A 13,219-nucleotide genomic window follows, 5' to 3' on the forward strand; every position below is an offset into this window, starting at 1 on the left:
TTTTTATGGGTAAATATTAAACATTAAGTTTACTGGGTTTAGAGAAAGGGGAAAAGGAGGACTGCTTGGGCAAGGGATAACTGACAGGCAAACACAGGCAAACCAAATACAGATGTGAGGTTTGGAGAATGGCAGTTTGTCAGTTAAACTGACAATCTCTCAGCCAGGGAAAAGCCACTGATGTAAGTGACTTTTAAATTGTGGGATCTTTATGGCTTCTAGGAGTCAGGAAATACAAATAAAATGGATTTATTGTTGGTAAACAAGGGAAGTGGGAGGAAAAGGGTTTACTATCACTAGAGATACCCCAAATAACTACACTAAGGTCAGTTCTAACTAGAATATGAGAGAGCTGGAGAGGTGGGATCCTCACTACACTTTTCCAACTTGTCCACAGTCACAGATGTCACGGGAAACCAGGATCAAGTTTTATCCACAGCCAGTTAATCCTCAGAAAGCTCTAGGGAGGAAGGTAGATAAATCTGCTGTCCACCAAGAGATATCCAAGACCTTCTCTACCTAGGCCACCATAGTTGATTGAAGTATCTTCTTCTCAATGATATCCCACTCTGTCAGCTCCTTGGATATTTGCCAAAGCTAGACCACACAGCCAAGACCTCCTTCCCTAAGCTTGGCCAAACCCACTCTCTCCTTTCAAAACCCTGTCTTCATTCCATTGTGGAATGTCCACGAAGCCTACGATTTCTCCAAGCTGTCATCAATTCTGCCTTCTCTTAAGTTTCCTATTTTCCCCATTACAGATTCAACTCCATTTATTGTGACAGAAAGGAAGATTTTTATAGAGTAAAATGTCAAGCATCACATCATTCTTTAGGGGGTGTTACTTTCCCACAGATTTTCGTTTATGAGAATGACTTCACACAAGAAAGTTACCAGTTTCTTTACAAACATAAGCAAGTTGAGAAAGAGACTAATTTGTCTTATGTAAGTTGGTAAAATGGAAGGTCTAGTTCTGTTCAAGACATTATGAGTGTTCCTCAAAACAAGGAAGGACCCAGGGTTTCATGATGATCATAATGGGGGATCACTATCTAATATTCAGCCTTGATAACGGTTCTGCAGCTGTGAGAGATTCAACCCTTGTCAGGAATCTCAAGCTTACAAGACCTGTTTTCTTATGGCTGCTTTTTTCCTCAGTGGACTTGATCTGTCCTGGGCTCCTCCATATTAACTCATTTGAAACTCACAACTACCCTTTGAGGTGATCTTTTTAAGTATCAATATGTCCATGTTAGTTCATGCCCCCCCTCACATTCTCAGAAAGCTACCTTTAGGATCAAGGCACTCCATTGGCTAGCACTCCTTCAAATTGTATTTCAACAATTCTTACCAATGCATTTCTCTCCTATTTCTCTCTCTCTCTCTCTCTCTCTCTCTCTCTCTCTCTCTCTCTCTCTCTCTCTCTCTCTCTCCCCCACTCTTTCTCCCACTCTCCCTTCTCCCTTTCCCTCTCCCTTTCTCTNATCTATCTATCTATCTATCTATCTATCTATCTATCTATCTATCTATCTATCTATCTATCCACCTACCTACCTACCTATCCATTCATCTACCTATCTATCTAATGTAAGGAATTAAATGAATGGTTTGACTAAAGTATATGAGAATCCCAGATAATACTGTGGTTGCTGATTTTAAAATTAATATAGCCCAAGTAAAAATTACTTTTATCAGCTTTTATTTACAAAAAAAGGGAAATAGAGAGTGAGAGTAGAGAAATGTGAAAAAGGATAGAGTAAGAAGTCTAGCTTATCATCCTAAATGCTTCTCTGGTCCCCAGCTCAACCCACGCATGGCTCGTTAACCCTTCAGCCAGAGAACTTGGTGGTGAATTAAGCAAGAAAAAAAAATATATATATGAAATAATTTCAATGTGTTGGAGTTGGCAGGGGGTGCAGGAAGGGAAGAACTAACAACTGGGGACTTCCAGAAAGGCCTCATTTGGGAGGTGGTGCTGTAGCTGAGTCTCCAAGACGTGAAGCTAAGGAGAGAGAACATTCCATTGATAAGAAGTAACCTTAGCAAAAGCAAAGACCCAGCACTTATACTGGGAACAGCAAAGAGGTGAGTTTAACATAGAATGCATGAATAAGGATATTGAATACATGATAGGGAGTAATAGAAAATAGTCCTGACAATTTAAGCTAGAAATAGACTGGAAAGGACTTTAAATAAATTTTTAAAAGGAGTTCGTATTCTACCCTAGAGGCAAAAGAGTCATAGAATTCAAATATAACTAATATTTTTATGGTTGAACAGGTTAATCATGGGGCCAAAACTGTGGTACAATGGATAAATCCTAGAACTTGGTGTCAGGAAGACATGAATTCAAATCTTGCCTCAATGTTAACTAGTTGTATCATCCTGGGTAAATTTAACTTCTCTCAGTTTCAGTTTCTTTGCCATTAAAATGAAATAGACTCTCTTTTCTAGGAATTTAGCTGAGAAAAGAAGAGAGACAAAAGGAGATAATCAGATAAGACATAAGAAAAGAGAGCCAGTCAGCTGAAGCAATGGGGAGATCAATGCCCCAGTTTACTTCTAGCTCTAAATCAATGATCCAATGAAAGAAGAGAGTGGAGACACTAAACGTTCTTTAACAGGAGAGTTACATAGTTCCACTTGTTTCTGAAGAATGTAAGTTTTACAGTGGTGCGTAGGAGGAACTGGAGCAGTGAGACACTTTAAGTAAGGAGACAAATTAAAAGGCTATTGCAATACCAGATGAGAGGTAATGAAAGCCTGAATTAAAGTGGTAGCTGTGTGGGTGTGGAAGTAGAATCAGCCAAACTTGGCACTTTATTGGATATGGGGGAGGGAAGGTTGAGTGAGAGTCAGGGGTTACCTGAGGTTGTGATTCTGGATTTGAAGGGTAATGTTGCCCCTAGTAGAAATGGTGAGGTTTGGGGGGCAGCTGGGTAGCTCAGTGGATTGAGAGTCAGGCCTAGAGATGGGAGGTCCTAGGTTCAAATCTGGCCTCAGACACTTCCCAGCTGTGTGACTCTGGGCAAGTCCCTTGACCCCCATTGCCCACCCTTACCACTCTTCTGCCTTGGAGTCAACACACAGTATTGACTCCAAGACGGAAGGTAAGGGTTTAAAAAAAAAAGAAATGGTGAGGTTTGGAGGAAGGATCAATTTTTTGGGAACTATAATTGATTTAAACATATTGCATTTTCATTGTCTGTAGGACATCTATTTGGAAAAAGTGGGACTAAAACTCAGGTTAGAGACTAGGATTGGATAAACAGATCTAAGGGGCACCTGTATAGAAATGGTTATTGAACTTCTGGGACCTAAAAACATCATTAAAGGAAGAGAAGAGAAGAGGACAGAATAGAGGAGAGCTATAATTAGTGGGCTGCAGGAGGATGGTAATCTACAGGGAAGACTGAAAAGGAGTGAACAGAAAGCTAAGAAGAATATCAAGAAAGAACAGTGTCACAGAAGCCAAGGAAGGACAAGATATCAAGGAGGGAGTGGTCAACAGTTAACAATTTTAACTGTTGGGGGAAGTACATGTAATGTGGGGACAGAGCAAGCAGTGAGGGGATAGTAATAGGAACGAGACCCTCATACTCAAAAAAGCTTGCATTTCTCACTAGTTAGCATTGGCTAAACATCATCTGCAAAATCTGTAGTTTCAGCATTAGTCAAGCATGAATTGCAGATGGATCAATGACCCATTCTGTGTACCAGATCTGAAATTTTATATCCTGGGCATCGGCTTTGTATCTGATCTGTTTTATTAATTACTTGTATTGTTCTATATTGACTTTGGATTAGAACTGTTCAGAACTATAAGACATAATTAATCACCTATAGCGGTCCTTCAATGTACCCCATCTCCCTGCCCCCCAGTATTCTCATTCCAGAAGGGCAGTGAGACCACTCCAACATTGACAAATGATGAGAAGGTGGGCAATTGGGGAACATGGAACCTGTGCACTGGGAAATCTGGCATTCCAGAAGAATCCCCCAAAGATACACCTGCTCCTCATTCCCTATGACATCAAACCCCCAAACACACCTTCACCTGAATCTGGCCATGCCCACTTTCCAGGGTTTTCAGGAAAGGTGAAGATTTCTCTGATATGGGAGATGACTAGCCCCCAGACCCTAATAAATATACCAACTCTGATACACAGAAGCTGGAAGCTGCTGCTCTATAGCAGAAGCTGCTACTCTACAACAGAGCTCATACTCCATACTCAGAGTTGCTTCTCCGCACCTGGAGAGCTGCTATTCCATCAGCTCTAGAGGCTGCTCTACTAGCCTCTGGTCTTGTCTATCAGGCTTTAAGGCTTTGTGATTAGCCCCCAGACTATTCCATCAACTATTAGCTTATTATACCACCATAAATAACTTCTTCTTCAAATACATTTTTCCCCTTCTGGATTGAAAAGAGTTCGAGTCTTTCATTCTTGGGGTGAGACCCTACTACAAACTTGGGTGTGTTTCTCCCACAGCACATAGACTGAGAATAGGTCATTGGACTGAGGTATCATTGGTAACCTTAGAGAGGGCAATTTTTGTCTAGTGACTTAGTTAGAGGCCAGATTGTGAGATATTTAGAAGCAAATGCAGGATGAGGAAATGGAGGCAATGATTATAGAATATCTTTTCTAGGAGTTTGGCTGAGAAAAGGAAAGAGATAAAAGGAAATAACCAGACAAGACCTAAAGGAAGAGTACTAGATAACTGAGGCAAAGGAAAGATTGAAGAAAGGTTTTTTTTTTAAGGATGGGAAAGACCTGGACCTATTTGTAGGCAACAGAGAAAGACAGTAGCTTTGGTGAGACTGAAGATGAGGTAAAGAGAAAGATTGAATGAGTAAGCTGCTGGGACAGAAAGGGATGGGTTCTAGAGTACAAGGGGGAGTGATTAGTCTTGTCAAAAAGGCCTATTCCTTCATTGGAGATGGAAGCAATGAAGTAGAGAATGATGAAGAAGTATTTGGGTATGTGGAGTGGGGGAAAGGTGGGAGCACACCATATATCACGTACAGAAGAATGTAAGCTCCTTGAGGGCAAATGCTAGTTTGCTTTTATATCACATCCCCAGCATCTTGCATAGTGCCTGGGAACACAGTAGGTGCCTAACAAATGAATATTAAATGAATTTTCCTTCTCAGTGGCATGAGGGTAATACCAAAAGGGAGGAGGGAGGAAGTCATGTAGGAGTTTTGATTCTGAGATAAGAAGGCTTGGCTAGTCACTGTGGATGGTATGACAGTCAATCGGAGACAAATAAAGGATTGTCATGAAGAAATGTAGGCTCATTTAGTGATCTTGATGATTAGATAAATTGGTAGTGAACTTAACTGGCATAGTTGTATACCTTCTCTCAAGTGTGTTCAGCATGAGGTAAGTAGCAATGGAGGAAGTGAACTGTTGGGGTAGCTTAGGGTTGGGTTTTGACATGCCTAGATTTAGGAAAATGGGTCAAGGGGTCCAAGTGTATTTGATAGTGCATCATTTAACTGGTTAAACATAGCATCAGGATTTTGAAGGAGGGAAAGAGATGGAAGGCAAGGATGGAATAGTGGAGAGACTGGAGGTCAAGATGAATGAGAAATATGTTTAGAAGAGCTGAGGCAGAAAGAGGTGATAGTCATTTATAGAGGAGTTTCAAAATTCTAGATCTGAAGGTTAAGCAGTTACTGACTATCATCAGTTTAAGGATTTTTTGTATTTCTGCATATACCTGTTGTGGAATGAAAATGGAATTCATGGTAGCTTATGAGACTGATTAATTGGGAGGTAATGGGGTTGCTTATATGTTGCCTCTCCTTTGGGCTACCTCTTTAAAACTGAGTACTCAAAGGAGACAGCTTGGGTTCTCAGGGGTTTACATGAGCAGGCATTTTTTGTAGGTTTAAATTTCCAATTTCATAGTAGGGACTCCAGGGTAGTGCCTACTTTTACTAGTCATATAGTAGACACAATTACACTTTCTCAAAGCAAAGATTAAGATGGCATAAAAAGAGTAGTTATAAAACATTCTCTCTATGGACATGGAAGGCAATCTTCCTAAATACATACAGCATCAGTGGAAAGTGTATATATAAAGAGAGGATGCACTGGTAATATGACACAAATGCAGGGAACACATGTGGCTAAGGAAACTCATACCTCCAACTCTGAAGGGCCCCAGTGTCCTTTTTAACCAGGGGGGTCCTTATTGCTGAGCTCCCTTGAATATAGCATCTCTTCTGGACAGGTCATTTCAGATGGACCCTGAGTCTGCTTCTCTATACAGCTTGACTCTAAGCTGCTAGAGTTAATTCTCTCTTTAATCCATAGTTGGCTCTCTTCTCTACTGCCAGGGGTCACACTCCTTGGAGTAGCTTTCACCAACTCTATGACTTCCAGGTTGACAAGCTAGTCTTTTGAAGGCCATCAGGAGTATGAACAGTCTGGGAATATTGGCAAGCCAATGGCAAATTGCTCTCCAGTTTGTATAATTTTTGTAAAATCCAAGATTTAAAAATTTTTGAGAGAAATTTCAGGAAAAGAAGTTCATTAACTCCCCAAATCAAGAAAGTGAACTGTTTAAGGGCCATAAAGAAATCTACATTGCATCAAAATATCCAGAATAAACTTTGGGATGTAGTGAATCAAACTGAAGGGGACTGAACACATTTATTCTGAATGTAAACTCTTATGCCAAAGGGGATTGCCACCTAATTGGTGTTTTGTCAATATTCCTAGCAAACATTGATTTTGCCCTCTCTCTTCTATTTCCCTCTTATCTCCAACTATTTTAGTATCCTTTTAGAAAGTGCAATATTGTATGCACCTTTAGCTAGAAGATCTTTAGAGGTATAAGATAGTTATGTTAAATGATTCACTGGGGAGACTAGTTCCCCAAAGAATCACAGAGGGGATTGTGAAGATAGAATTATCTCTCTATGTCTATTTTAATGAAATCAATCGGCAACCTTTAACTCAATCAATCAAGAATTCAAATCACCCCTACTTAACCATTAAGTATGAGAGTTCACAAGTCACTTACTAGAGTGACACCTCAAAAGGCCACTGCTCCCCACCAACACAGTATTAGGCAAATTAGGAGGCTGCGATTGGTTTCTGTAAAGTGAGGGAGCAATAGGAAGCGACTTTGAGAAAACTACTTTAAAAAGGCCAGCCTGAGGATTCAGTCATGCACTCTGTGTTAGTGAGCTGGGCTGGAGGAGTACTCTTTGCTTCTTTGTCTTTGGAGAGGCCCATTCCTTTCCTGGTGTTTGGAGAGATTGGCTGAGATTCCTGCCTTGGTTTTGGAGGAGACTCTTTCCCTGGATCCTGCATCGGCTTGCTGGGTGAGTGGCTAAGATTTCTGCCTTGGCTTTGGAGGAACTTCCCTGGAGGACTTCTGGCTAAAGACTCCATTCAGAGATTAAGACCTGAGGAAGCCTCCTGCTGGTGTGCTGAACCAGGCTTCAATTCCCCAGAGAAGCTCTTAGGGCTGGTAAGCTTGTTAAGAATGTGTTTCTTTATCTACATTTTCCACTTTCATTCTTTCCAATTCTTTGTAAATAAAAGCTACTAAAAGTCATTTTGACTTAAGCTATAATATTTTAAAATCGGCGACCACAATATAATTTTATAACTCTCTTACTGAGTCAAAACCCCAATTTTAACTCTTATAAGTTCTACTGGGAAAATGTCTTTATATTTCACAAAGTATAATAAGGAATAGACATTGTCTTTAGGCTTCAGATCACAAAGAATCTGATAACAGTTGAAAAAATTAATACATTTCTTAAAAAAAACTTGTAGCAATTTGTTATTAAACTGAAACTACTACAAAAGGAATGACAGATGACTTGACTAAAAATTTTGAAAATTTTAGCCAAGAGTAGTCAGAAATTCAGTTTACTAATATTTACACATTTTCTCTTATAGTTGAAGCTACCACATACAAGAAATAAAAAAAAAATCACCTTGAAACCTAACTAAATGGCATATTCTAGAAATACAAGCTTTATCATTTAAAAAAATGGTTACACACAGTAGTTAGTTGAGAAAATCTGTTCCTTCACCTCTTGGCTTGTGAAAAACATTTTCAAGAGTTCACTCTAAATGATTAACAAAATCTTTAACAATTAGGTGTAGTAGATATTTTGTTTTCCCCTTCTATTACTTCTGCTCTGGCTTGGGTCAGCAATGTTTTTCTCCAGATCACTGATGCAATTACTCATATCATCAGTTTGGCCAATTATCTGGTCTGACATGGTTTGAAATTTGTCCTGCATCTGCTGGAGAAGTATATGAACCACAGTGGTCAGGTCCTGTACAGTTTTAGAGTCTGTTTCTGCCATCGCTCTGGCTCCAGACTTCTGTCAGCTTTCCAATTTGTCTTTATGGCCAGTGTCTAAACATAATTTTTGATAAAGAAATCAAAGTTATATATAAGCATATGAAAAATGCTCTAAATCATTATTGATTTGAGAAATGTAAATCAAAACAATTCTGAAATATCATTTCATACTTTTCAGATTGGCTATAATAATAAAAGGACAAAATAACGAATGTTGTAGGGGATATGGAAAAATGGAGACACTTTTGATGGAATTATGAACTGATCCAACCATTTTGGAAAGCAGTATGGAATTATGCCCAAAGGGTTATAAAACTGTGCATACTGTTTGACCCAGCAATCCCACTTTTAGGTTTATTTCCTAAAGTGATCAGAGAAAGAAGAAAAAATCCCTGTATGTTCTAAAATATTCAAAGCAAGTCTCCCCATAGTATCTTATGTACTCTAAGACTCATTTTGGAATGGTAAGGGATGAGACACACCCAAGATGCATTTGATTCTTAGTCACACAACATCTGAAGCACTGATCGTATACTAGATCTTGGCAGCAAGAGTCTGAGTGTCTGGATTCCATGGTTACTTATGGGGAAGGCATTGTTGCTTCTCTCAGGTGTTTCAGTAATTAGTGCCTCCACATATGGCAGCAGGTTTCAGAGAAGGGAGGCTTCTAAACCCTGAATTGGAAAGGGGACTGTGCCAGTGCTCCTCAGTCCCAGGTCTAATGATAGGAATATAATTCCTTTCTTGTCTTTAAAAACCCTTACCTGATCCATCCAGCCCGACTAGCTATTATCCTGCATCTTTCCTCCTTTATGTGACTAATCTCCTTGAGAAGATTATCTACAATCAGGGCCAACATTTCCTTTCTCTTCCTTTTACTCTCTTCTTAAACTCTCTGAAGTCTGGCTTCTAGCTAATGATTTTTGTTTGCCAGATTTAATGACCTTTTCTCAGTCCTTTTCCTTCTTGACCTCTCTGAAGGGTCTGACACTGTTGTTCACACTCTTCTCCCTAGGTTGGTGATGGTGAACCTATGGCATGGGTGCCAAATATGGCACACAGAGCCCTCTCTGTGGGCATGTGGCTGACTCCCACTCAAGAGTTCATTACTAGAAAGGCAGAGGGACTCCAGTGGAGCTGCTCCCCTCCTCCTCTCTCCAGCGTGCCTGACAACATTTTTTCATATCCCCGCCCCTCTGCCCAACAGCCCAATGGGAGTGCATAGGGGGTAAGGTAGGTGGCTCACAGATGGCAGAGCTGGAGGGGAGCAGAGTGCTTGGGCCACCCCCCTCCCTCTCTTTACTTGCTGAGGACATTCTTTATTTTACCTGCCTCTCTGTCCAGCAGCCCAATGGGAGTTTTTCTCCCTCTCCTGTGTGGGTAAAGGGGGGTCAGGCATGACACTTGGTCTGGGGGTGGTGGTGGTGGTGGGAGCATGGCACGCCATCTCTAAAAGGTTCGCCATCACTGCTCTATTCTCTCAATCACCCAGGCTCAAGAACTAAATGTCAACCTTGACTCTGCATGTTCTCTCACACCCCTGATCCTCATATCCAGTCAGTTTCCAAGTTCTTCCATTTCTACCTTTATAAAATTTCTTGTATATGCCTCCCTTTTCTCTCCCCTGGCAAAACTACCATCATCCTGGTACAGCCCCTCAATACCTCATGCCTGAACTCCCTGAATAAAATGTCCCCATTTCAGGTAATCTTCCATTTAGCTGGCCAAATGACCTTCCAAAGATAAATGCTTGACCATATCATCCCTTTCCCCATTCAATCTATTCCACTGGCTCCCAATTGCCTCCAGGATCAAATATAAAATCATCTGGCTTTTATAGCCCTTTATAACCTGGTTCCTTCTCTCCCCTCCCTCTACACATATTCTTTGATCAAGTGACACTGACCTCCTTGCTGTTTCTCCCACACAACACTAATCTCCCAACCAAATGCATTTTTGCTGGCTCTCCCCCATTGCCTAGAACTCTCTCCTTTCTCGACTCTACCTCCCAGAACCCCTGTCTGCCTTCAAGGCTCAGCGAAAGTTCCTTCTTCTTCAAAAAACCTGTCTCAATCTTCCTTGATATTAGTGTTTTCTTTCTGAGATTATTTCCACTTTACCCTGTATATACCTTTATACATAGTGGCTTGTATGTTGTCTCCCCTTTTAGATTTTGAGCTCCTTAAGAGCAGGGTCTTTTTTTTTTTTGCCTTATATCTTCAGAGGTACAATGCCTGGCTCATAGCAGAGACTTTAATTATTAAAAAGAAACAAACAAAATAAACAACCAAAAACTTCTTACCTTCTGTCTTAGAATTAATACTATGGTTTCAAGGCTGAAGAGTGGTAAGAGTTAGGCAAGGGGGTGAAGTGACTTGCTCAGGGTCATCCAGCCAGGAAGTGTCTGAAGTCAGATTTAAACCTAGGACTTCCTGTCTTTAGATGTAGTGTTCTCTCCACTGAGCCACCCAATTGCCCCTGGCTTAATAAATTTTTGTTAATGTGACTACAAAAAGGAGTAGATATAAAGGCATTAGCTTTTGTTAGTGGGGGCTCCTATCTGCCTGGATACTTATTGGTAACAGAGAGCTAAGGATATTGTAGTGACATTACAGAGTAGGGAGAGCCTGTCCCACAAGTACAATTTCTGAGGCTGTAGGTTCTAGGACAATGAGGCCTCCAAACCCAGTCCCTGTGTGTTTTGCTGAAGCAGGAGCCCACCTTCTCAGTGATGGAGAGCTGAACTAACTTGCAAAAGGAGGTCAAGTAGCAGGGAAATCTAAGAAAGCACAAGGCTTAAATCTTTTCAGCTGTGTTCCATGTTTCCCTTTTGGTGCCTGTCACTTTTAAAGTCCTTTAAAACAAGGATTATTAACCCAGAAGACCCCCCCCCCAAAAAAAAGGATCCATGGGTAGATTTCAGGTTATCTATGGATTTGGACAGGGAAAAAATCTTTCTTTTTAATCTCTCATTGAAAGGTATCATTTCCTTCAACTAGGAATGCAGGAAACAAATGTTATTCTGAGATGAGGTCCATAAACTTCATCAGACTGCCAAAGGAATTCATGACCAAAAAAGAAGCCAAGAATACCTGTTTTAAAAGTACCTAGGAGGTGGCTAGATAGCACAGGCCTGGAGTCTGGAGGACCTGGGTTCAAATTTAGACTGGGATACTTCCTAGTTCTGTGACTGTGGGCAAGTCACTTAATCCCATTTGCCTAGCCCTTGAGCTTTGGTTTTGGAATTGTTACTAAGACAGGAAATAAAGGTTTTAAGGGGTGAAAAAATACCTAAGAGGATAGAGCTAACTTTAGAGGATTATGAGAAAGAAGGGAGTACTAAGAAAGAAAATTCCTTCCCTGTGACCAGTTGGGATTAGAAGAACTCGGGAATAGAGAAAATGATGGCAGCTAGAACCCAACAGAAGCCCCCTTCAGCTGCAAAGCTTCTGATGCTGCTCCCATTAACTCCCTAAACTTTGGATTCCATTTGGTGATGGACAGACTCTGGTTGGGGTAGGAGGTTGGTGTAGATGACACTTGAGTTTTCTTCCATCTCTATTCTAATATCCCATGTTGCAAATGAGGAAAATGGTAGTGTGCCCAAAGCAGAACCAAGGGTTCAAATTCAAATCCTCTCTAAATCCAATACTCTTTTTATCACACCAAACTACCTTCCAAGAGTATTGCATCTACACTGAAGATCTATTTGAATCTTTTTTTTTAAACACTGGCTGGATGAACTTGGGTAATAACAACATAAGAGCAATAGCAATCTATTTTATCTGGACCTCAGTTTTCTTAAGTGTCAAATGAGAGGTTTATATGTAATTATCTCTAAGATTCCTTTCAGCTGCCAATCCAACGATCCTATGACCAGACCACTTAGTCCCATGTGCTCAGTGACTCAGGGAGGTAGTGGTGAGGGAGGGACAGAGAAAAGGATGATTCTTCAGTTGCTATATTTAAGTTAAAAGAAAATGTCTGGAGGCATATCTAAACTATATATACCTATATGTGTATTATGTATGTATACTCAATCTATAAACACACATCAGCTGAGCCAGAAATAGTACTGGGTATTTTTGTGCCTTTGGCAAGGACTGAAAATTGTCTCCCTTTGGCTTATTGTCTACCCAAGGTTTTGACCCTTTACTGTAGCACACTGGATTTACCACAAAATAAATATCTATGGGTGGCAAATTGAAATTTTTTGGAATTAAAACTTTACTTAATTTTTCCCCTTTCAGGAGGCTCTTGATAGTGGTTGGATGAAAATGGGAGAAAACAGTGAAATGGAGATGAAAAAGATGACTAAATAAGAAACTATTGGTCTCCAAATCTTCACAACTACAGTCTTAATTTATGCCTTGAAACATGAAGATCTCCAAATGATTATTTTTGAAAAGAATTATTAGAGGAGTGACTCTGAAGGTAATAGCAAAATTTATCAAGAAAAGTACATTTCTTTGGACAGTTTTAAGTGACATTGTTCATTTCAGCTGTTTTCCAAATCAGGAAGTGCTTGCAGTTTATAGGACCATAGCTTTATGGCATCTTAGAGGTCGTCTAATACATCCCCTCATCTTAAAGATAAGGAATTAAAGGTATTGAAGGTACAGTCAGAGGTAGGATTTGATCTTAGGTCTTCAGATTGCAAAGACTGCTGTATCAAGTCTTCTAGCAATGGAGAAACATCTGAGCTTAGCATCATTAGCAAGGATACTAATTAAAATTGGAGGCTACCAAATGGCATGCTTCCTCCCCCCAGTGGCCAAACTCTAGATAAGCTCCTCTCTGGCTTTACTCCCTTCCCAGGTCTTTGATCACCCCAGTATCATTCTCAAGGTATCCCAAGTCTCCACTGTTGTAATTC

This window comes from Gracilinanus agilis, chromosome 4 (assembly GCF_016433145.1).
Source record: "Gracilinanus agilis isolate LMUSP501 chromosome 4, AgileGrace, whole genome shotgun sequence".
In the NCBI taxonomy this organism is placed as follows: domain Eukaryota; kingdom Metazoa; phylum Chordata; class Mammalia; order Didelphimorphia; family Didelphidae; genus Gracilinanus; species Gracilinanus agilis.